Source organism: Parambassis ranga, chromosome 9 (assembly GCF_900634625.1).
Source record: "Parambassis ranga chromosome 9, fParRan2.1, whole genome shotgun sequence".
In the NCBI taxonomy this organism is placed as follows: Eukaryota; Metazoa; Chordata; class Actinopteri; family Ambassidae; genus Parambassis; species Parambassis ranga.
In genome coordinates, this window is record NC_041030.1 from 5,379,067 (window position 1) to 5,406,085 (window position 27,019).

The following is a 27,019-nucleotide window of genomic DNA, read 5'->3' on the forward strand; positions in this document are numbered from 1 at the left end:
CAATCATCTGTTGCTCAAGCGGCAACGCCAATAATTATGAATCCGAATATAATTAAAACGAGTAAGTTATAAAAAAATTCACCCCTGTACAATTGACACTAGAAGGGAACCTGTCATTTGAGACCAGAATGGTTTTTTGTACCAGGCTGTAAACATGTTTATTTCTGCTGTGAAGCTGGACATTTTAACGTGGGAGTCTATGGGAAATGACTCGCTTCTGGAACCAGCCCCCCAGCAGTTGCAGGGTGAACTACAAGTATTGACACTTCCACATGGGCTTTAAGTTTGAGCCCTGTAGGTTGCCGTTTGGTTTTACCCCAAACCAAGATCCTGGATTAAAGTCTTGAACAAAGTTATTGATATTAGATGTTAGATACTAATGTACATCATCCAGCTATGGCCGATGGTTACGTTTATGCTAATGAAACATACTGACATATTGCCTGACATCATGCAAAATGGGACGATACAGCTGAGATCAGGTGACCACGAGAGAGAGCGCTGTCACTGGACAGTGAACACAACAATTCAAGTGTTTCCTGTTGTAATGCAGTGGTAGGGTTTGTTTCCCTGTGGTACTTTACCTTGTGAAAAATAAAAACACTCAGCAGTTGATTACAGCACTGGAAAGTCAATGGTAATCTGCTGAATCGTTCACTCGTCCTCAACAGTTATATACCGTCCAGGCAATGTGACTTACACTTTTATAAACAATGTCTGCTGGGAAATCAATGTGTCAGAGTGAAAACAATATCTATATGTAGCCACACAGGAAGAACCGCCTTGTGTCCTGGATTAGACAAAGTATTAATTCCGCTTACATGAGTGATATAGATTTCCCCGTGCAAATGTATTTAAAAGTTTTGTGAGAAGGCAGATTTGTCATCCAGGTTTTGTTTGATGCAGTGTCATCGGAAATGCTATCGCTGACAAATTGCTCTCAAAGCAAAGAAAAAAAAGCTGCTGGAAAAAAAAATCTATGAAAATATTTCTCTTCTGGTAATTCCTTCCCATCAATCTCTTCTCTGGTACATGCTGCAGAGACAGCAGGGTTTAGTTAAATTCCTCTTTAATAATGCAGCAGAAAGTCTACTTAACTATGGCCGGGAACACAAATTTGTTACACCAAGCCGTCAGATGGTGATGCTGCAGGACCGTCACGGCAGGCTGGCGTGGGAACAAGTTACTGTTAATGTATATAATGCATTGAACTCTGGCTGAGTAAACTTTTTTTGAAGAGCATCATCAGATGATGAGCATGACATTACCCGCAGACTGTAATGAATGAATGCAGTCATATTGGTGCAGGTGTCTGTGTGTCTGTGTGTGTGTGTATGGATTAATTGCTGACACACATGGCTAAAGGACAGCAGGAAATCAGCGTGGAGAGGAACAGTGTCAGGCAGTATCACTGAAGTGAGCTTACTGTAGAGGGAGCTCAGTTGCAGCAAAGCTCAACAGAAACACAGCTTTCACTATTACATATATAACAACATATATACTACTAACATTTGTAGCATTTTAGGCCTTAATAACGTAGGAGCTTTATGACCTGGGCTGCGTTTAATAACACGTCATGTTGTGTTAACCTGTGAAGAATCTCTCTGATGAGGTCATAAGCATTTCTTTGTTACATTCATTATAATTTACCCTCAAATTCTTCAAGATCGCACAACATTTAAATCAAAACATGATCAGATATTTACTGTCTAACAATGTGTGATTATGTGCAGTGTGTGCATTGGTGTCAGCCATGACAGTATGAGCACATGTGAGGTGAATAAATCTGATTATCTGGTTACCATGGCACCTGTCAGTGGGTGGGTTTGGAGCAAGGAGCAAGTGCACATTTTGTCCTCAAAGTCGAGGTGGGCATTGTGCAGCAGAAAGATATGAGCAACTTTGACAGGGACCAAGCTGTGAAAGCAATATGACAGGTTCAGAAGATCTGATCGGGTTTATCAAACGTATAGTCCAAGGAGGGAAAAGCTGGGTGACTGTGGTATGAGTGGTCCAAGCTCTGGTCCAATCAAATGAGTTTCTGTAGCTCAAAGTGCTGAATGCTGATTCCTATATGTATGCACATCACAGTTTATTAGTCTGGTCATTTAAGATTTTTGTAATCCCATTGGAATAATCTATGACTCAACCTTTCTCCTTTTGTAGTTTCACTACAGGCATCCCATCAGAAATTTACCTGAGACTCAGTCCATATGAAAGCACTGACAGCATGTGTCCTTACCCTGACCCTAATTTACACGAGAGGGCAAATATGTGCACCTGAGTCTTCAGTTTGTGGCCTGAGGAAGAAGGAACTCTCACACTCAGTTCAGCTGTTCATGCAGAAAGTTTGAAACTTTACTGGTATTTCTGTTCCAGGTAAATGAAAAACAGCCAGTTTTCTTTCTTTAGCACTGTCTGGATCCAGGAAAGAGTAGTCCTTTTTTAATGATACCTTACTTGGCCCAGGGCGGTTCTAACCCAGAGCTGGAGAGTAGCTGATGGCAAATAACCTCATTTAACTCTGCATCATTTACTGAAGCTCTGCTCTCCCCAGCAGAAAAGCTGGAACAGTAATGGTTGTGTTTCACATCTCTGGACTCTCTGATGTGAGATTTTATCTGAAAGATGTTTTATAAACAGTGTAAGACCTGCAGCTAAGATACCTCCCTCTGCACTTTCAATGCACTTGATTTAGCTTTTGAATAAGCAGAAGTGCATGTCTGATGTTGCTCAGCGTGATCGGAAGAGTTGTTTACTTAGACTAAATAATACATGTGTATTTTTTTTGTGAAAGAGCTTTCCTTGAAGATCCACATTTTGCCTGAGAGTACTGCACACATTTTGTGTGTGTGTGTGTGTGTGTGTGTGTGTTTGCACGTGGAGTATTCTTGTCAGCTCCACTCCCACGCCTCTCCTCCAGGCTGTGAATGCACCAACTTAGTTTTCAAGCTGAGATTTAGCACACATTCTCATAAATATTACAACTGTCTCTGTGGCTATACTTAGCCAGTTGATTCATGCGTCATGTACAACAGATGACTCTCCCCTGTTATATCAGATGTCCTGACAGAGGGAGTCTGGGAAAATGTCGATGATAATAACAGTACCTGCCACAGACTTTCACTGAGGTGATTATTTTTGCATTTCCGTGCATTGCTTATCATTGATTTATTCTAATGTTGTCTGGCTCTGTTACTGCATGCACTAGACTGTGTTTTTGAGCTGGTTTCAGAGAGCCACTTCTGATGCAGGTGCCGTTTCTCACAGCAGATGGTGCTTCTTAATCAGGTTATCACAGTGTTTGTTGTGTAATTGGTTGAATTTCTAATCAACTGAGGCTTTTTTTCCTTCTTTTTTTTACACCTGTTGGCACAATCCTCCCTGGCTCATTTTGTCATTTGTGAATTTGACACATTCGCAAGCGTGACAGCCCTTTACTGCCCCCCTTTAAAAGCTGCCCACAGCGGGGCCTTGCGTTCCAGCAAATGGCCACGAGGGGCTACTTTTGGCCTGTAATCACATCATTTCTCAGGCAGTGCAATAAATTCATATTCACATGCCTCAGAGGCAGCAATAATGAATGGAGCGAGCTGCGTTATTTACAGGGGAGACAGTTCTATTTGTCATTTCAGGGGGGATCAGGCGCCGTATCAGACAGTAACTGCATCGTTTAGCATTAACGCTGGATAAATATAATCACACAATCACACAAATTACGCACTGCTGCTTATCTACCAAAACATCAGCAGGTTTCAAATTAGCAATTCATATCAGGTGAAGGTGTCTCCTTCTGATAATGAGATTATCAGAAGGCTTCCTGTTGTTCTGCCCATATTTGCAGCTGATTTATGATCAGGGCTGGTTCTTGATAATTTCTTCTTTGAAGTGCTTAAAATGTTTGTAGCGTCAGTTGCATTCCTATAATGTCAGATTTAGGAGGGATAAGCATGTGGCCTGAGTTTTCTCTTGAGGGGAGCAGATGGCAGCCTTTAAGGACTTTGGAGAAGGCCAAAGATTTTAGCAGATGAAATATTACATTACATCATCATAAATAATTCTTCTAAATGCCACATCTCTTTCAACTTTGCTTTGGAACAGAATTACTACAAAAACATATAGTTTAGATAAATTTGAACTGGTTCATTGGTTATGAATGAACTTACTATCACTTATAAATGAACATTAGGGGTTTTTGAGGACTCGCTCTAAAACTTTACTTCTGAGTGGACTTCTGAGTTTTCTCAAGGTATGATGATGTCGGCTAATACGGTCATATGTTCATTTAATGCACATGTAAAATAATGTCATTTATGCGAAAATACATCCATATGCATCCTTAGCAGAAACCTAACCACAAGTCTTATCTAGCGGGTGTATTATCAACCAAATGTTTCTTTATTTTCATGAGAACGTGTTGACCCAATTGTGAATTTCCCCTCTGGGGGACTAATAAAGGATTATCTTATCTTATCTTATCTTAGCTTAAAGGTAGGGTAGGAGATGAAAACTCAGTGAGAGTCAGCCATATTTTGAAAGTAAACACACGCCCCTTTCTCTCTGAGCTCACCCTGAAGCCACGCCTCCCAACCAGTCTGTGACTTTGTTATGTTGCGGTCGTCTATTATCCACATGTATTTAAATGCCATTTTAATACCCTCTTATTATTTGAAAATGAATGATTATGTTTTGACTTTCTTCCATTGACTAGTAGCAGTAGTAGTACCAGTAAGTCTCTCCTTTAAATGTTGGCTAAGCTAAATGTCTACCTGTAACAGCCATGTTTCATGGTCATCACCATAAGGTTTATATTTCTGAGCTACTTAGTTCAGAGTGGAGGTTCTTCATATAGATATTATCTGGTTTCTGGTGTTTATGTGATTCAATTCAGCTTGATGATGTCTCCATACTATTAAATAAATTGCACAGCATTATCAAAACATAATTGTTAATCCAACTCTGTAAATGTGTTGTGTGTTTTTTTCTGCCATGCTCTCAAGAAAGCTCCTCACAGACAGGCGTGTCAATCACCGCTGTGAGTCTGTGTTCTCTCTCTCACTCTCTCTAAGCTCTGCCCTTGTGCTGTAACCTCTGCCTCATCCATCACACATTCACCCTGATCTCATTTGACATTTCAACCTGATTCCATTCCTCTTGCCCTCTTGTCGAAGGGTAATCACATCAAGCATTCATGAAGACCAAAGGTGTAAGTTATATTTCAGGGATGATTTCTCAGCGGGGTGACAGATGTGACGTGCAGCCCCCACATTCCCCTCAGTTCATAAAGTTAACTGAGTTCTTCTCAGAATCAGGACAGATAACAAGTGGGACAAAAGTTTCCAACAACACAAGCTGTGAGACACAAGGACGTTCCCAACCTGCGGTGAAAAAAAACCCTGGAAGATAATCTTTGAATGATATCGGACAGCTTCTAGGCATTTATCAAGGTGAAGGGAAGGGCTTTAGATATCGTCTGTTCCACTTTAGTCAGCTGCATTCCGGCTCACATGCTGGGTGTAATTACTCTACAAAGGCAAGCGTGTAACGTTATCTGCGATCTCTTCGCTCAGGAGAAGATGACTGTCAGCCGTCACGCCATCTCTAGGTGCATCTTAAATAACGCTGCAGCCCATTGAAATGCTCCTACAAGGCAAAAGCTGTTGTGAATGGACATTAAAATCCCCACTGTTGTCATTTACACTGCAGTTATCATCACGATGACCTCATTCAGGAAACATTCAAACACATTTGCAGCAGTCGAAACACTAAAAAACGACATCTGTAAATGGTCAACTTTCAGTTTTGCAGTGTGTGGGTCATTTTGAGCATGGCTTTATGGTTTAATTCACATGGTTAGCAACAGCTGAGCACAGTTTTTATTAGTGTCGACAGTATTCTCAATGACATTGCCCACAGGCATACTGCACCAACACAATAGGGATGAGCCAAGTATATCAGGACGACATATGTAGTGCAGAAGCACAGACCACAATGCTACATTCACATGCATGTATCCAGCTGCCACCATAAAGGTACACAGGAGAGCTGGGTGACGTGATGATGTACAGTAGAACATAGAAATGGTTTTGTATTAATGATCCAATGATCAAGGTCCATTAGTTCTTTTAGCCTTAGAAGACAATATTAATATAAGCATACAATGGATTGGATAAATTATAATAGTTTAGAATGGCACAGAGCACTGCACGATGCCACTGATAACTGGACCCAAACTTACCATGTTGGTGAAAATTCTCAGTCATCCAGGTAATTTCCATTCAGAAGGTTGAAGCGAAGCATCTGGACTCTACTCTAGAAAATTCTACAAGTCCAGTTGTCTTGCTTTAACGTTCTGAATGAAAATTTAACATGTGTGGAGTACTTCACCTTAAAGGTGGGTAGGAGGGTAGGAGATTTCATTCTGATGCACCTTTTGTTAAATTAGTGTAACTTCCTTTTTACAATCCGATAGCAACCAATTAGCAGTTTCGCTTTAAAACGAAAAGAATATTAATCATCTGTGGAAGCTATAAAACGCTAAAAACATCAGCCAATCCTACGAGGCACACCTGCACGGAGTATTGGCTGGTTGTCACAATTTAGACAATTTAGTTTGAAATTGTTTACATTTGTATGTGATTTTTTTTCAGCTTCAATTTAAATGTTTTAAAGTTTCATTTTAAGCAAATGTATCTCCGATTTGAACATTTTCAGTAATGCAGGGCAAATCAATTAGCCTGTAGTAATCAAACTTTCATTTCTGCAGAAACTCCATATTCCAATGTGGTTTTTCCCCACCATTAAGCACTTTTGTTTAATATAGTTAATTAAATATAATTTACTAGGATACAATGTAGTAAATTAGTTGCTTCAAATCTCTAGAACTAAGTTCAAACAAAACACTACAAATTAGTTGGGTCAACAAAACAACAGCTAAATTGGATGTTGACCCAGCCTAAGAACAGAACCACATTAGGCTAAAACAAAAAGCAATTCAATCAGACTTTCTGTGACTGTTCTGTATTAGGGCTTTTATTGTGAAAGATGTGCATGCCTGTTGTTCACAGTACATTTATTTTGGAGATATGCTCTTTAGATGTTTAATTGGCAATAACAAAGTAATGAAAACAGCATGATTGTGTTGTATTTCTTCAGCTTCAACAATTAAGTTTCTATGTGACGATACATGCTGTATTAAAATACACTGAGTACATAGAAATGAGATCAATAATTATTATTATTTCCTGCTCTCTGCGGTGTAACAGTAACTTGGTAAGAAGGCCAACTCTACAGGAATGCAGGTTTATGTAAATGATCAGTCTTTTATTTTGAAGTCCATTCTGCTGTGGCATTTACATCACATGAAACCGCTGTGTAAGCATATTTTTGTACAAACTATTCCAACCCTAAATCAGAAACTGACAGAACTAATTATTCAGCAGGGCTGCAGCAAAAAAAATAACCATTCTAATAACGTTGATATGGTGGGTTCATATCTGACAGACAAGAAAAAGCTGAATGTTGAAAGTCCACTGACATTTGATAAATAGCTGCATGCAACATTGCTGCCTCAGAGCACAGCAGCCTGAATCCTGATTAGCAACGCTTCATATGAAGACCTGTCACGATCTGGGCCCTGTTAAAAATGGCTGAAGAGAAGAGATGAAGTCTGAAGGGGGGCGGTCTTTGCTAATCATGATTTGAGAAAAGACAATCTCTTTTGTCTGGCAGGCGATGGAGTGTAAAAAAAAAAAAAAAAAACCCTCAGTCTGTTTGATCTCTTCGTCCAAAACTTGATGTTAACGCAGGCTGAATGAGTGCAGCTAATACAGGCAGGAGAGAAGTAATTGCCACCACTGACTGACCTATGGAGACATATTGATTTGGTGTTGTTTTTACCCCTATTGATACAGACACCCTCATTTGTTAGAAAGTAATTGAATTCTTCCTTCTTTGACAGAATTACAGCATGCCAGCCTCTGCATTGATTTACTGTGGGAACTGTGATTTAGTCGAGATTCTGTCGACATGTTAATACAAGGAACATTTAGGTTCGAAACAGAAAACCCTTTCTGACTGTAGCATTTAAAAAATATCACAATGACGAAAATATAAAAGATCTTCTGAATTGTGTGTCATCAAAATTGATCCTGTACGGCATCAAAATGATGCCGACATGCTTAAAGCGGTCAGTGTTTTTTGGTTTCCACAGCATGCCAGTTACTGTGTCAATGGAGGAAGCGTGTGGCAATGGAACAACAGGGCAGCACAGAAACTGTTAAGCTAGCAAATGCTGTTTGCACATTGGGGTAAATAGCCATTGTATCTACTCCTATATGAATGTAGAGCACGGCAGATACAAACTCCAGGTGCTTTTATTGTGGAAACCTAACCAAGTAGTTGTGTTATTGATATGAAAAAATCAGAAAAAAGACCCCGAATGTCTTGTTTTCAACCTATTTTTTCATAAAAATGGTTGTTCTGGCATCTAAAGGCCAACATGATTCTTCTCATCTAATAGAAATAGACCCTGTTCTGTGTCCGCATGGCTGCAACATTACAAATGATTTATTTTAATGTATTTTCTATTGTAAATTGAAGAAAACATGTCTCAGCCAGCAATAAGCACAGCTCAGTCAATTGGATGAAAGTTAAAGGCAAAGGCGGCATGCAGCAGAGGGTAAGCTAAAGCACTGAACCTTATCTGTACCAAAAGGTCATTTAAAGCCCTGTCATGAATGCTAAGGTGCTAGCATTCAGAAGCCAGTGATCTATGAAAGACATATGGAAGGTCTGAATCTCCTCTTCCTTCAGATCAGGAGTAATGATTCATCATTCTTTAACTATAGATCACAGCCTCAGCAGTCCATCATGCAACTGATGGTTAATATGTCCTCACTAGAGGCAGTAAACAGTTAACCTTCTCAGTTCAGAACCGGAGTGAGAGAGACCAGCGAAACATGTTTTCAGGTTTATCTAGAGAGTGAATGATAGAATTGCTGGTTTCTTCCTAAAGTACTGCTGTCATAAGAGAAATCAGACCTTCTAAAATGAGTCCATCCATCTGCTGGACTACCAGAGATAATCTGATGCTGCCTTCTTCAATCCAACTGCGATGACAGGTTCTATGGCCCCCGTACACATAACTAACAGACACATGAAGAGATGACTCAGCAGTAATCAATTGCAAAGGGCTTTGACTAATATCTACTGGTAGTTATTGGCTTTTATTATGATATTTTGATGATGAGATTTTGTGTATATATTTAAGTGTATATTTAGATTTCTTCTACTAGGGCTAATTTGGGGTCTTTTTTCCCATTTTGCAATTGTTTAAATATAAATCCTTACTTTTCCTGTTTATTTTAGAGTATCTGTATTTTCCTGGTTTATTTTGCCCTGTGCTTGGTTGTTTCCTGTATATCTGTGTGTTTTACTTCCTCTTGTTTTTCCTGCCTTTGTGATTGGCTGCCTCGCCCTAATGTGTTTTACCTGTGTCTTGTTATCCCTCATGTATTTATTTAAGTCTTGTGCTGCCCTTTGTCTTTGTCTGGTTGTACTGTGTAGTTCCTGTACTTGTGGTTTTTCATCTTTATTTCATCAAAGCTTGTGTGAAAATTCAACCTAAATCTTAAACAAATATCAGTGCCTCAGACAAAAGGGGGTGTAGTATGAACAAGCAGGGTTTCTTGGAGTGAGCCAACTTGACAACATCAAAGCTTGTGATCAAAGTTAAAGGTAGGGTAGGAGATTTCATTCTGATGCATTTTTTGTTAAATTAGTGTAACTTCTCTTTACAATCCGATAGCAACCAATTAGTTCAGCAGTTTCGCTTTAAAACGAAGAATATTAATCATCTGTGGAAGCTATAAAATACTAAAAACATCAGCCAATCCTCTGGGACGACCCTGCGTGGAGAGTTGGCTGGTTGGCTGCTCTCTTCCTGCTCCAGAGAGGTACGTGCATGATGGCCGAAGTCACAGGCGCTTGTCTTCAAGTAATGCACGTCCATGTGATTGGGAGGCGTGGCTTCAGGGTGAGCTCCGAGAGACAGGGGCGTGTGTTTACTTTCAAACTCTGGCTGACTCTCACTGAGTTTTCAAAATCTCCTACCCTATGTTGTACTGTGGTGTTGATGTTTTATATGAATAATATTATATATATAGATATTATATATTATCTATATATATAATATCATTATTTATAAAAGTTCACTATTGGTTGGGCTTTTGTCAAAATAAATAGTCATTCTATTTGTCCATATTAACACCCCTGTTTTTGAACAAAAGCTCACAATAGAAATTATACTGTTCAGAAATCCTAGTGTGTGTGTGAATGTGTGGTTGTGTGTGTTGCTTCGAGCAGCTCCAAATCTCATTTCTCACATCTTAGACTGGTCGAACCTTGCACAGACAGACATTTTTTTTTTTTTTTTATCCAGCTCGGGACCTTTAAAACTAGAATTCTTGGAGCCGTAATGAAAAGAAGAGAAGTGAGGAGGGTGATTTATTATAAGCATGAGATGGCTGCCTTGTTTTTAATAGATATATTCCTCAGCGCTCCCTGTCAGAGGTTTTACTCCAAAAGAGAAAAGCGCAGACGTATCTGCAGAGTGATAAACATATTTCAGGATCGGACGCCTGCACTGTTTCAGATATTGCTTCATTACCTTCAAAAGCTTCTGTTGCCTCTTTGAGCTGGTGTGATGAAAGTGCAGCAGCTCCTGCAGTGTGAGAAGAATGAGACCTGTGTTTCTGTATTAAAACTGATAAAACTGATCTTTTAAATGAGTTATATTCAGTGCAATAATGCAGAGAATTCTGAGTAACAAAACTAATGATACACAACAAAAACGGTGTATGGGATTACAGGAAACAAATTTTAAATCAGCATTAAAATTAATGAGAATTGTAGCTTGCTCCTAGAACTCTATGAGCTATATATCATACTTTATGCATTTTAATTCTTTTTGCAGACTTGTGGGACCAATTATATATAACTTACACAGTTTATGAGCAAAATCATTATATGAATTATACATAAGTAGGAGGATGATTCATATACTGCCAGTCCAGTGAGGAGAGTGCTGCAGAGCTGTATCAGGCAGGGACAGCAGGTGGACTCGCTGTTTGCAGCAGGAAACTTCTATTTAAAAAAGTTGCATAAACATTTGTGAAATTTCACAAAAGCCATTCCTGTTCTTTTCACCGGTCTGTGCAATGCATGATGGTACAAATCACTAACTGTAGTGACCATCGGATGGACACTACTTTTTTTATGATGCATTGTGGGATACATTGAGGGATTGATTAATTGATACTGACAGTCACGTTTTTCGCTGTTTTTTGCAACTCATATTTCAAGCCACAAATACCGTTTGTAATTCCACTGTTTAACGTGCATTGGATGATTTTTTTTCATATGACAAATATCAGATTTATCATATCTGTTTGGTGGTTGAATCAGATCACTTTCAAATTAAATAACATGTCATACGTCAGTCTATATGTAGCATCAGCAGGGTCTCAGACTGAAACTATGACAATAAACATCATCTTTCTGTGGAGACTGACCTTCACCTTAGTGATGAAGGAGGCTCCAGGTAATCCAGTTAAAGCTCCATTAGTGAATGGGCTCTTGTTTTTCTGATATGGGACAACGTCCATGCCTTGCTGGAGCTCCCGATACAACCCGGTTCAATTTTCAGTTTGATTTTTTTTCCCCCTAAATACATCCTGACAAATCTTCAGAGGGTTTTGGAGTGCTTGTTTTTGTAATGAAACAAGATTAAAAAAATAAATAAATAAAGGCTTGAAATAAATATGTCACCTCTCTCCAAAGCTGACCTTGCTTGTTTTGTGTTTTGAACTACAGTGGGTGGTTTTCACCCACAGTGGAGATTAAAAAGTTCCTGCAGAAAGAACTGAGGGGTTGATGGGAGACATTTTGAACCAACAATCTTTTTCAAACAAGAAAAAGAACAGTGTGGATTTCACAGAGAATAAAGCAATCTGTGTTTTTCTGATGGCTCCGGGGCACAACAGACCACTCATTAAAACCAACAAACTGTGCTTTCTGAACAACACTTCTCATGGATTTAAGCATGATTCAGTCTTTTCCAGTAAAAAAAAGGAAGGCAAAGCTCAAAAGTGTCAGAATGGATTGGACCTAAAGATGAATGGTGATGATGTATTAGCCTGTATGGCTGGTTAAACTCATGGAACACATGGAAGTGAAAACATGAGGACAGGAACTGAGCCTGCAGATTCTTGATGAATTTTTTTACTCCTCTATAAGAATAAGAAAATTCACTGCTGTTTGTGCCTCATCCAAGACTGCATTCAGACTTTTAGTACGTCTGGAGCAGGGCATCACTTTTATCTGCTCTATGAATTTCCTGAATCTGATCTGAGCAGTATATGTGCAGGGCATTAAAAGCATAAGAGGTTTGTCCCAGCATTCCTGTCTGTGACTTTGCAGTGGGAGTCAAACCTCTATCTAGAAGGAGGCTTGTAAAAAAAAAAGCGTTGTATTTAATTATTAAAAACAAGGCAGAGATTGTGGACAGAGGAAGCCGCAGAGCAGCTCGGAAACAGGACCGGCCGTCGTGTGCGGTTTAATCACCCTTTGCAGACTCAGCCGAATCTCTGCAGTGAGGTGGGGAAAGAGATAGGCAGTCGATAGAGAATGAAAGTGTTGACATTTTGCTCTCTATTACACTTTAATGCCGCCTCACTTTTCTTTGATGGCAGAGCAGAGGCTGGGATCAGACAGTTTGCACACAGATACTATAAAAAGCAGCAGTCACAGCCTGAATCTGTGACATCATGAGGCCAGACTGTCTCTAATGCTGCGTCCATATTATGCAGGGAATATAAACAGATGATTCAAACGGAAGCAGTGTAAACAAAGGTAGAGGTAACTAAACATGTACACACTTGTGTGATTTTATTCAACAAAAGACTAGGTTCCCACTTACTCTGGCAGCATGTGGAAGGAGGAGCTTTGGGGACTGGTGATTTCAGGTTGTCTACTGCAGGGCAGATGCTACGAACTGAGCTAATACATCCTGCTTCTGGATTTTCAGTTGTCATGAATTCCAGAAGATTTGTTTCCTCATTTATTTGTGTCTATACTGAGAGCTTTCAGAACATTGCTGAACATAGGTCGCTTGATGTGCCCAGCACATAATGACTGTAGCTTTAACTTAAAGCCTAAAAATACATTTGCAGATGCACTTTGACATGCAGGCCATCATGCCACTGGTGTAGGCAGCTGTATTAAAGAAAGGCTCATATGTCATGTTGACAGTAACCTACTGGTATGAGAAGCAAAGCACAGACGTGCCATGAGTCAGTCCCCATAGCATAATAGATGATTTGCATGACTCAAAAGTGGCTACATAAATCTGTTCACCTTCAGATTCTGAGTGAAATTCAGTCGTGATGCTTTTGAAACCAGGGCTCCGGTAAGCTTCAGCAGTATATTAAAGACATTAAAATAATAATTTTAAATGGATAAACCACTCAAGGCTAGCAGAATGTCCCACTTTGCATTTCTGTCAATAAACTGCTGCACAGTGGTGAGGAATGAAATGAGGGCAGAAAGTGTCACGGTCGTGTCTGGCGGTGCTGATAATACACAGAAATACATTGAAGAAAATGAATGTGGGGAAAAAAAAAATCCCAATTTATTCCTAGTTGTTTGTAGATGAATGGAGCGGTCATAGCAGCCTTTACAATAAATCAGACACATTATCCTCTGTTGCTATTTGCCAGTGTTAATCTGGTGAAAATGTGTTGTGTGTAAATATTTTAATTGCAGATGCTTTAATGTGGATGTATGCTAATATTAGCCTGTCATGATTCTGCTTTGTTTTTGTCTTGGCAGTGAAGCCATATAAATCAACCTAAGAGCTCCCCAAATACAAGAGCCACTCAGCAAACTATATTTAAAAAAGTAAATCTCACCACAACAGTGACCCGATGACCTCTTTCTAACCATAAAATGTATCATTACACTCAGAGACAGCACAAATCTTACCTCTTTTTTAGCTTGGCAGTCATTGTCAAAGCTGTCACTGCTGGTTAGCTAATGCCAGCCACTGTCAGACCTCCACACTAATGTTACCATCTGTGCTTGGACAAGATGGGACTATATATGTTGGTAAAGTGCAAATAAAATAACTTATTATTTAAATCCTGCTTCACTGACAGCGTTAAACCTGTTATTATTGTTTACATCTATAATCTTTAATGATGTTAACTGCAGTCAATATTTAATTTAATAAAAATGGATTTTAATGTGAACATTGCCATTGGGCTCCCTCTACGTGTGGGACGTTGTTATTGATACTTTTTGTTTCTTTAATCTCAAGCTGAGGACATTGTGCAGCCCCATAGATCACAGGGCACATGTGCACCTGGTGGATCTGGGGCTATACACACTAACACCAACAGGCAGCTCTGAGAAGTATAGACTGTGGCTTCTTGTTTTAAAAAGTCTGTGTTTGTCAGAATCAGTTTTTTTATTTTTGGCTTCAGATGCAGGGTCGTGTCCTCTAATTGTTTGTGGTTGCACCTTTACCATCTAATCAATAGACCTTTTCACAGCAGACGGTTGGCAGTAACAATGGCTGCCTTTCACCTTTAGAATACTGTGGTACTGACTGGACAGAATGCACAATGAATAGCTGTTAATTACACCTTAGCTTTTACAGCTGTCACCGTACCTGCTGTGAAGGAAGCAACACTTTGGGTGAATTTAGCTGTAACTAAATAAACCTGATGCCAGGTAAAACAAAAACAAAAGTAACACTGAATCAATAAACAAGTGTCTGTGAGGTTGTATAGCTCTATTCATGCCCTTCAAACTGCAAAAAAAGGGAACGTTGTCTGGCACTGGAGGGCCTATACGCTCCTCTTTCCATTCTGATCATTGATTTGTTGCTATAAAATGTGAATAATGAATGGACTCCGCAGTCAATACCAGGAGACGTTTCCTGTTGATTTATGAGTTGAAGTCAAACACGAGCTCCTGTGGACAGATAGCTCTTTGATGAGTCTGATGAACTGTTTAGACGCTGACTTTGGCAGCGCTGAGAACAGTGCTAAAAACTGAGGACTCATGCTTCTGTGCTAAATCTTCCTGATTTATGGAGGTGCTATCTTCTAAAAGAAGCTGAATTTATGGAGCTCTTTTAGGTGCTTCATCATTTCAACCTTAGCATACTCATATTCCTTGGAAGGAGCGTGTCAGCACTGATAAGTAGACTCTGCTGAATAGCTCTCAATCCGCCCCGGACTTGAATTAAATGTTAAACTGATCAAAGCTGAAGTGAAGCTGCAGACATAATAGAGTGAGGTGGTTTGTTTGGTTTCTTTGTCACAATGGGGAAAAAACAGCAAAAGTCAGCATCCACAGGGTGATTTATGGGTTTATGCTAATGACCCTGATATTTCTCAACTGAAGTATCATCCAAAGGAAAGACAGAACACTCACAGAGGCCATTGGTCTTAAGTTTTATCACCACCACCACTTATCTGACCATGATTCCCTGTGCAGATCAACGAGAGCCACATGTAGGATGCTGTCACGTAACTGGACTGTCATATCATTTAGGAAAAGTTTGAAGTCACAGCCACAGAAGAAGAAAAACAGAAAAATGTTGGTTGGTTAGTCCACGTGTCACTCATTCACTATGTAGTGTTGTGGTCTTTATGTTCTTTATTATCTCTTTACAAAATTATGTAATAAGTATAATCTGAAATGTTTAACTGTGTAAATTAATTATTCCAATTTCAAATATTTCAAATGACCCCCCCCCATATTACACATATTATACACTTATATATAACCATTATATTGTACATTCATACAATTTTAATGTAAAAAAGTTATTTTGTTTAAAATACATTCAATTTTATTAAATTGGAGCAATCCCATTATTTCAGGTTATGCTAAATTAAAATTAAATAGTTGGCTTTACATTAATGTAATGTAAAAAAGTCACATTTAAAAAAAATAAACAACTTAGTGGACCTGATAGACAACTCCCCAGCTCAACTTATTTTATATTTCCCCTTAACACAGGAGCATGAGCTAATTAAAAAATGTCCTCATGATGAAATGATGATCGATTTAGCTTACAGCATCTATAATTAATATTATTATGAATTATTAGTAAATAAATGAAATAATTATAGAATACAAGACAAACATCCTGAATCCCACAGCTCAACCTATTATTCCCTACTTTATATTTAGAGACAGAGGGCTACATCTACTAGCCAGGGCTCAAGGCGCACAGCTTACTGAGCAACCATGCTCCTGATGTATCAAGGCAAGGAGTTAGTTAGCTCTTTTTTAACAGACACAGACCAAGGCGGCTGCATATTGACTGCTGCTGAACCGCAGTTATGTTAAGTTATCATAACGGAAAAAAAAAATTCCTAAAATGAACAGCAGCTTTGTTTTACTTTTTTCAGTCCACTGAGGCTTTGAGCACCTTAGATGTTTCCATTTTCCATCACAGCCTTGTTTTTGTGTTCATGTGTGTTTTTTTATTGTTGTGGCATTCAATTACAAATGTTCTCAGTGATGCTAAAGGAAGCGAACCTCTGTCACCGCCTCCATTATCACTTTTATTCACATCCAACAATGGATCACTTTCTCATTTTCCACACAATGACATGGAAAATATCTGGATTAGGACAAATCCCTTGTGATCACCTTGAAAGAAACGTTCAGTGTCAGTCTAGAGACCTGCATTGTCTCTTTAAAACCTGAGTGGCAGCCAGGAGTGTTATTTGAAACACTATACCTCGTCTTTGTAATCAGATCCTGAAGAAATACTCCATGTAGCGTTAATTTCCCCTGGTGGCGCAGGTCACTTGAGAGCTTTTCACTCTGCGTTTTGTTCGAGGCCTTGCAGGTTAATTGACAGGCCTGTCAAGAGGCTGTGATATCAATATTAAAAGGCATCAAGTATTTCCATAAACGCTGGTGGTTAATACTGCATGGGAGGCAGAGAGCAGACGTGTGCCAGGCCCGGCGTGTCCCTGACATTAACAAATGTCAGTCTTTTTGCTATAGCACATTCAAAATGCATGATGGGAGGTGCTGAGTAAGAAACGCATTAAAAATAAACTGTTTTTAATTGGGATTTTGCCAGAAGATTTATCTGACATTTCATACACTGATGAAAACCTGATGGGGCCAAGACGTTTTATTAACAAGTCAGCCATTTGTACATATTGATATCTTTGATATATTGATATATATTTATGATCATAGCTTATAGCACCTAGCCCCTTAACAGTATTTTTTTATGACTGGCCTAAGACCTTTTTTAGTTGTTTAAATGGCCCTAAATGTGCCAATGCAGGCAGGTTCTACCACAGACCTCTCCTCAGTACGCAGCAGAATCAATATCTGTGTAGGAACCAAGCGGCAACCTTTGGGGCTCAGACTTAAAGCCCATGCGGACGTGTCAAATCTTGTAGTTCATGCCGCAACCACTGGGGGCTGGCTCCAGAAGTGAGTCATTTCCCATAGACTCCCATGTTAAAATGTCCAACTTCACAGCAGAAATAAACATGTTTACAGCCTGATACAAAAAACCATTCTGGTCTCAAATGACAGGTTCCCTTCTGGTGTCAATTGTACAGGGGTGAATTTTTTTTATAACTCACTCGTTTTAATTTTGTTCTGACTTAACATTACGCATAATTATAGGCGTTGCCGCTTGAGCGATAGATGCAACGCGAGTTACCTGCTTCCGCGATCGCCCGTCCCCCTAAACTTCACTCGTGCTCCCCCGCTTTGTCCGTATTTGGAGTTTTGGCGGCGGTCAGCACGTCCCGGAGCCTCCCACCGAGCCTCAAAACAGCTCTTCAGAAACAAATGGGTGACGTCACGGAAGCTTTGTATATAGTTTTTACTGTCAATGGTAGGAACATGGATGACACACTCAATCTGTTATTAAACGCATTGGTGGATGGTGGTGGAGGCACGGTGAGAATCACATTCTTTGACTTCTCCAGTGCCTTCAACACCATCCAGCCTCCATTACTTGGTGAGAAGCTGCTGCTGATGGGTGCTGGTGGGTCCACTGTCTCCTGGATCACTGATTACCTGAAAGACAGGCCACAGTTCGTCCAGCTGGGTGGTGTCCTGTCTGATACGGTGATGAGTGGTGTAGGAGCCCCACAGGGCACTGTGATTTCTCCATTCCTGTTCACCTTATACACCTCAGACTTTCAGTACAACTCAGAGTCATGTCACTTACAGAAGTTTTCTGATGACTCTGCAGTTGTGGGGTGTATAAGTGGTGATAACACAGACTCACTGCTGCAAGGGACAGGTTCTGCACAAGGTTTTGCACAAGGTTTAGGTTTTTCTTACTTTCAAATTGCACACTGTTGTTCTTGTATATCATATCATTTCATATCTTCATACCAAATTCCACAATCCGTTTCAGACTTATATTTATAGACTATTTTTGCTTCTGCACCTGTGTTTATATTTATCTTGCTGTAAATAATGTTTATACTGTTTAATTTTTACCGTTAGAGGTATATTTGTTATTTTTTTGGTATGCTTGAGTGAATGAATTTGGCTTCTGCAACAGTGAAATTTTCCCAGCTTGGGATGAATAAAGTATTTATATTCTATTCTATTCTAAATGTGGCTAAAAAACAGAAATGCTTATGCGTGAAAAAACCTAGAGATGAGGAATACATAAAAACAATGATGAGAAGCATTCAAATTTTTTAGATTTTTTTCAGATGTATGCAGTGCTTCCATTCAATACTCATTAATTACAGGGAAGAGCAACATACCCTCATCCATAACCAAGATAATTTCATTGCAAATGACTCCCAAAAGACCACCCCACACGATCCTTTTGGGGGGAGACTACAGTTCATTTAGGCCTCTGTGCTACTTGATTAGGTTTAAGGAATGATTATAATGTTTTCTTCTTTTATAGTTTTGCGTATTCCTGTTAAATAGGATGGAGAAAACAGATCGTGCGACCTCTAAATGTTGTTTGGATTGTAATATTTTCATTACCGTCTGATTAGTCTGCTTTAATGGGTTTGAGGAGGCATTTTATCTCAGGCAGATTACACTGACTCCTGGAGAGAGGTGCAAATTAAATGTTACTTATCTCCACTCTGCACAAGCACAGCTGTCAAAGCGCTGAGGATTTGACCACGGGAAGGTAAAATGACACTATATGGGGACTATCTCATATCTATTATAGACAATGAAACATAATTTCATATTTGTCCAATCTTTTTTTTTCTGGTGTTAAAAAGTAATTGAAATTGCATAGCTGTGAAATAATCAACAAGGAATTATAGTTAAATCATATCAGTTTCACTGCTGGGTTCTCATTAAGATGTCCCAGAGCTCACAAAGTGTAGCGGGATATGCACTGCAAATATAATATATCAAATCAAGCGGTAGTTATTAATTTACTACAGTTAATCTTTCATCACAACCATTCATCATAAATGTGTCAAATGTCAAAGATATCTTTTTACCAGTGCTGAACGACACAAGATCCATCTCAGGAGTGCCAAAGTATTAACTTCAGATGACTAATTCAAAAAGCTGGTGTAGCTCTGCAGACAGTCACAAGTGTATGAGACGTTCAAGATCTGAAGTGGCTCTAATGTGGCCCTAGCCTGACCTAAACCTGTGTTTTGTGGCTGGTATGACATTCTGCAGACCACCCATCAGATGAGATGCTGTCTCAGATAATACAAACTGCATGTCAGTCACCAGCTATCGCAAAGTAAATTCAATTGATCAGATCAATGAAAGAGGAAACACACCAATGTGAGATGAGAATCTTTTAAAGCTAGCCAGTAACAATTCTTTGTTAGATTGCTGGAAGATGACTTTGCAGAAACTACAAGGGAATTATGATCAAATATTTTCACAGCAGCCGTGTCTTTTTGGTAATACATGGAGGAAGTGATTGCTGCATTGATCTTTTACTTGGTGTGTGAAAGTGTCATTGTGAGGCAGGAAGTATGTGCAGTGTAGGCTCTCAATGGCAGCTTCCCATCCTGTGTGAGCGTGTGTGGCATGTTATGAAGTGGCTCTGTGACCTAAGTTTTACCTAATCTCTGGAAGCTTCAGAGAGTGTGTTGAGCTGCTGTGGGATATTAGCTTGAAATGCATGCAGCCTTCCCTCCTTCATGAAAGCTTTGATTTCCCCTCATGTCAGAGGACCTCTTTAGAACATCTCCTGAGTGACAGCTGGACTTTCATCTCTTCTCCAGCTTTTTTTAGGAACTCAAACCAGAGCTCTGCTTTACTTCCTGCCATTGACCATACAGATATTTAACAGGGCAGTATTGTCCAATCATCTCCCATTATTTCCAGCTACCATGGTGACGTCCTGCCCCCGGCATCACATTTGAGTTTCTGGAATAGCTGAAATGTATTGTACCATTTATGTGTGAGGATCAAGCAACAACCTCCGGGCTCAGACATGAAGCCAATGCAGAAGTGTTAAAAACAATTCACACCACGGCGTATGAGTGCATAATTATGGGCATGACTGCTTCACTCATGCTAGTGTCACCTACTGTAGTGGCAGATATGGTAACAGCCTAGCAGAAATCTTACAGGCATCACTCTATAAACTGTCTATCAAAGGGGAATGTGTACTAAGTGAATAAAGTACTGTGTGACCTTAAGAAAGACGGTATAGCGCAGATAACAACCCACAAAAAAAACTAATATAAATGTCAGCCTTCCTGCAAACACACAGGGAAAGTGGATTTATGTTGATCATCTGTGCAACCAATCTTGGGAACAGTGACCTCTTTACATTTTCCTGGTAAGGACATGCTTAAGGCAAAACACTGTTAGAATGTAGTGAGTGCTTTTGGTGGAGTTTTCAAAGCTTGGAGCAGGACTATGTCACTGTGTCAACAGTAATCTTCCTCTACATGTGCTGCATTCCTTCTAATATTAAAATGCCATTTTTAAATTTAAGCAGGTCTGTAGAGCCCTGTTTGCACATATATTGCTGGCTGGATACAGCATGTATTTCAAGCGTGGCCTCTGACCTTTGACTGCCATGTTATGACACAAGCAACAGACATGAGTGTGGTTCTGAATGCAGCAGTGCCAGTTCTGTCTTAAGAGCTCCTGTCTGACTTAGAATAGAATAGAATAGAATAGAATAGACTTAGGCTTAGCAGTGGCTACACTTCCTGAGAGTCCTCAGGAAGCACAACCTGCTGCTTGACCTTCTACCGCTCATCCATTGAGAGCCTGCTGACATACTGCATCACAGTTTGGTACGGCAGCTGCACTGTAGCAGACAGGGGGAGGTTAGAGAGAGTTGTTAAGACAGCACAGAAGCTCATCGGCTGCCCTCTCCTCTCCCTGATGGACATTTACACCTCCCGCTGCCTCAGCAGAGCCAAAAACATTATCAAGGACACTTCCCACCCTGGCTCTGACCTGTTTGCCCTGCTACCCTCTGGGAGGCGCTACAGGTGCATCAGGACCAAAACAAACAGCTTCTTTCCAAAAGCTGTAACCACCCTGAACTCCCACATACACTGATTTTAATGTACAATACTACATATCCAGATGGACAATATGCAACATGTGCAATATGTTTAAATTTACAACATGTGCAATATTTTTTTCTTAAACACTGTATATAGATCATATTTATATTCTCAGGACGGTGCACTAACTTCTGTTTATATTGTAAATATTTTTCTTAATATCTTTTTAATATCTATTTTTGAATATCTCTCATACATCTTTTTATACATTGCTTTTTTTGCACTGAAATTGGGTGCCAGCTTTAATCTCATTGTACTTGTGTATAGTGACAATAAAAGGCATTTTATTGTATTCTATTCTATTGACTTATGATCACACCTCTGAAAAACAAATGATATAATTAACACAGTGGCACATTTAGCAGCAGCTTTTGACTCTGATGATCAGATCCGTGTGTTACTGCAGCTCTGGTGGCTTCTGAGTGGTATAAACACTCTCTGCACTCTTAATGAGCCACATTGAATGAAAGGTCACTGTGTATCATCTCACAGTGCAGTCTGGTACAAGGACAGGGAGACGAGTGGACCTTAAAGACCAATCAGGCTGACTCGTCACAGGCAAGGACACATGTCTGTGCAACTATGTTAATTTTCCATTGACCATATAAAGTGTGGCCTATATGACATCCTCTGTCTCCCCCTTACTCTTTGACACAGTCACACGCTGCAGCTTCCAAAGCCGGCCGTTAAACACTGATGCACCCAACTTTATCTACACAGGCTCTCGGTGCCCCCTGGTTGTTGTCGTTCAGTGAGGTCCCATGGGAATTAAGCACGCCATGACATGCACTTCCTCTCCCATTGGACATTCTGTCTTCCTCTCTCTCTCTCTCTCTTTATCCACCTCGAGCTCATCAAAGGACTGCGAGCAACAACAAATGAGGGAGGAAGTGTGCAGCCTCCAGGCACCTCACAGGCTTTTCTCACCCTATCTACAGATTGAGATCAGCTTCTGTATTTGAAGCTGCAAGCAGCTGTGACACTTGCATAATTGTCACGCTTGTTGTGGAGCAATTGGTCCGTGTGCGTGTGTAACCTCTGATGTACAGAGAGCAGTCAGCGCCTGTATTACGTCTACATCTTCCCTTCTCCAGTAATTCACTTAGGCTCCTTGTTTCACTATAGCTGTTATGTGAGAGGATGGACATTAAATTACATCACCCATCTGCACATTCAAATGACAGACTGGTGTTACAAGGTGTATTGCACACCAGTGCTTTGCTGCCCTTACAGGATGACCTGCTTCTGTAAGTGTCAGAGTGCATTTACACTTCCTGTGACTGAGGGCTACATCCTGCTCAGCTTAATGGGGTTAGACACGAGCACTGGGCCGCAGGTCAGAGAGGGCAGTCTACTTTGAATCAATCCACAGGACAAATGCGATGGTTTGATGATCAGCTTCGGTTACACCACTTCCTGTTTCGCTGTCACATGCTCTAGCGGAGAAGGATCTGACAGCCTGGTGATTCAAGCAGACACTTGAATGACATCAATACAAGAGGAGACTTTGCTTTTGTTCTACAAAGGGTTATGAGGGGGTTCTTTTCACTACTGATTTGCATTTGTATCAGCAGCAGACACAGGAGTTTACAGCTGTGTGTCATCATTAGGGGCACGGGAGAATCACGTTCGTCTGGCTAAGCACTTTCAGGGTATTAGTTCCCCTTGCTTCTGCCAGAACGTTACTCTCATTAACATCCTGCCCCGTCTGCAGCCACAGAGGAAGGGTTTCAGTCAGTGAAAGAGGACGAAAATGTCCATCCGACACCCATCAAGCCCTCATAAATCTTCACTGTCATCTGAGAGAAAACGACAATGCATAAGATCGTGATTAAGACCAGTAGTAGTGCTACATTTGGACACCTAAAATAAATGTCTCATTTGTCCTCTGGATTGATTCAAAGGATGAATTTGTAACAAAAAACTTTGCACAGAATATTTGTATTATCAATGTCTCAACCAGTCATGTCTCCCAACCAGCACAAACAACATCATTTTACATACAAACATATTGGATATAATAGTTATAGATGTTCACATGGAAGCAGGATGAGTCACCACCACCGAAGCAGGTGAATGAACAGATCGTTTTCAGTAAATAAAGCTACAAACAAAACTCCTCAAACACGGTAGTGTGTGTTCTGTGCTACAGCAGACACGCTATGATGATAAGTTGTCTGGCTGGGATGACATGTGCACCAGCTCCCACCCTCCCCTCCCCACCCCTCTGAGAATTGCTTCACACTGCATGACAAAAAGGCACTGCTGGCATCTCAACAGCAATTAAAGTGAAAATGGCCATGTCAAATCCATCTACCGTGTTTCCAAGATAATTATAACCATCTTGGTGGGTGTCAGCTCAGCCAGAGAAGTGGGTGGAGGAGAATGACAGTGGAGGAAAGTACAGAGAGGGAGGGAGGGGGAGGAAATTGGACCATTAAGCATTAGATTACCAACAGCGACAATACGATGTGCCTGGCTAGCCTGTATTACAGCCCATGCAGGGTCCTGAGCCTTCGCCGTCCTGTTTACCCATGATTCCTTCAATGCAGCTGAATGGTTTTGAAACCATATTGCCAGTGAATGGCCCTGGGGCCCGGTGATGTGCCATCACAGAGGCAGTGGGCTTTTAATCGTGTGCTTGGCAGCAGTAATCGCTGACAACAGCTGGTCCTTTGCCGGGGCCTTGAACACTGAGGCCAGGCTGCAGGGTTCAGCAGAAACACACTGGCCTTATACCCAACGGCACATTCCCCTTTAAACTCTCTAATCATGTTGGAGCAGTGTGGTACATAAGGCACTGTCCAGCATCACAAAGCAGTCAGACTTCAGGATGTCACATAAACCGGCTTTGATTTTATTCACTGTCATACTCAGGTCAACAGGCTTAGAAACAGATCATGACAAACTCTAACCTGCAGGGTTTTATTATTTTTATTTTATGAAAACATGTTTTTAAAGTGTGGTGAGGCTCTAGGCTGACCGTCCAGCCTCAGAGCTGGTCCTGCGGGGCCACTTCATTCTGTGCTGATTGCTCTGCAGACAGGTCTTAGCTCATACAGTGAGGGCTAACAGATGTTTATCACACAGAGGGCAGTATTGAATAGCTAAGAGCACACTTATTGTGCCTCCTCTTTGGCAGTTTGGTGAAGTGACTAAAATTCTCTTGACTGACAAATGCTTTGTCCAATCACCTGCCAGGGTTTTTTTGTTTGTTTGTTTGTTTGTTTATGGGCACCTCTCTAGATGATTCCATGTTCAATAGCTATGAAAGGGAACTAACCAACATGAGCTTTATGAAGTATCAGAAGCTGCAGTTCCCCAGATGGCCACTTGAGGCAGGTTCCAAACTTGTGATATTACTCCCCATTAAAGCCATTTTAAACAGTAGAACAGAGGGAGGATTCTGTATTGTAATCTCTGAGCTCAAATCAAGAAGTGATCACACACATCACAGACATTTTCAAAGTAAGTGCCATTTGTTCAGTTTTTATACACTGTTAAGAAAAGTCAGCTATGCCTTAATTGTACAGCAGATTTGAATAATCAGAGCTTAACCGTTTTTATTGCTGTGCATGTGACTCTGTCAGTGGATTCATTTGCACACTGCGTTGTTAATGAGTTGTCAGTTACCACGCTCCTTTAAAGATCTACTGTACATCTTAGCGTGTAACTAATTCCTCCTTTCAGTGGATCAAAGTATTGTTTCTCCTTTTCCCTAGCGAGCATCAAACACAGTGACTCATAAGCCTTGTGTTTGTTCTGGGCTTTTTTTCTCTGCATCTATCTGTTTAGCTTTGCGAGTGACAAATTGTGGAATTAACGGCAATGAGAACAATGACCACTGGAATCTGCCCAAAGCCCGATGTAAAGAATCACCCTGCCAAATGAACAGAAAATAGCTCCGGCTGCTGGGTGCACACACAGGATGTGGCATTCTTTAGCTGCCTCTAAGCTAACTCTTTTGTTTATTGTTCCACCCTGAAGGCAATACACACTGATATCATGCTTCTGTTTGTTTTGTAGGAATGTGATTCTAGGTCATGCTTTGGTATATCTGTGCATACCTACTCTATTTTTTAAATCCACTCAGCAAGTGGTAGTATGCAGTTTGACCACTAGATGGGGTAATAATCCAAAGAAAACAAGTGAATGAAGCGCATCACTTATTAAAGTTTTAATGATTATAGACTCTTAACTATTGGGATAATTTTTGTAGTTAGCTATTTTTCACACAGTACAAATTGAGGAGTACAAATACAAATAAACACTCAAATCAGCAGAAAACTTTACTATATAATGAAAGAAAATATGCAAGTACAAGTTAAGCAAAATAAAATATGTGTTGCTTGAATGTAATATAACTCCATTTAAGATAAAGGTGAGGATTTTATGTGATGAGGATGCACCGAAAGGACTGAACAACTGCATTAGAGAGGGATCTGTCTGCAGAAATTGGCTGTAGTAGCTCTAATTTACCACAAGATGGCACTAAATCCCACTAATCCTTCAATTCTGTCAAATATATTTCAGAAAGAAAACAAAACACAGTTTAACATGACAGAAACACACATGGGTGTTTTTATTACATTTAAAAATATGTTCATATGCAGCAGAAGTTTTGGTTCTGTTAGTGCAGACCATTATGTTTTTCAGGACTGCAGGACCTCTTTTGGAAAGGGCCATAGAGTCTTGATGATCTCAATTATGTTTAATGCGCCACCCACAAATATGATCTGTGTACAGCACAAATGTCTCTTTTGAGAACAAGTTTAAAAACAAGCTATTAAAGTAAAATGGTCCCGGGCAGATTCACCCACATTACAAGGTTGTGACATTGAGGTAGAAGCAAACCTTTTTCATTTAAATTACATTTAAAAATATTATATTTATATTTATTTTCAGTTAAATGGATGGAATTCTACAGGAAATAAGGAAACTGATGTTCTTTTTCAAACAACTGTCTGAGTTTCTTTTGTCTGTTTGTTTGCATGTGTGCAAGATATAAAAGAGGAACCCATAATTTATGATATACTTTCAATTAAAAAATTATATACAGATTATATACAGATGCCTCCTGGACGCCTCCCTGGGGAGCTGTTCCAGGCATGTCCCACAGGGAGGAGACACCAGGGAGACCCCTAGGACGCGGTGGAGAGACTATGTCTCTCGGCTGGCCTGGGAACACCTTGGGATTCCCCCAGAAGAGCTGGAAGAAGTGTCCGGTGAGAGGGAAGTCTGGGCGTCCCTGCTTAGACTGCTGCCCCCGCGACCCGGCCCCGGATAAACAGTTGGATGGATGGATGTTATATGTTAGTGTAGTGCACGTGTAAATAATAAAGTGAGTGAACCTGATATTAAGCCTATTGTATGCTGCTATAAAATACTTTTTTTAGAATCCTTGGGTGATAAAA

At 40.2% G+C, this 27,019-nt stretch overlaps 1 long non-coding RNA gene across 1 annotated transcript; it reads left to right on the forward strand.

Annotated features, from left to right (window-relative positions):
• The first annotated feature begins 2,842 nt into the window (after positions 1–2,842).
• Positions 2,843–17,751, forward strand: LOC114441900 (uncharacterized). The gene is made up of 3 exons (XR_003671291.1): positions 2,843–2,854; positions 15,360–15,366; positions 17,442–17,751. It is a non-coding gene; the product is annotated as an uncharacterized LOC114441900 (long non-coding RNA).
• The last annotated feature ends 9,268 nt before the right edge of the window (positions 17,752–27,019 follow it).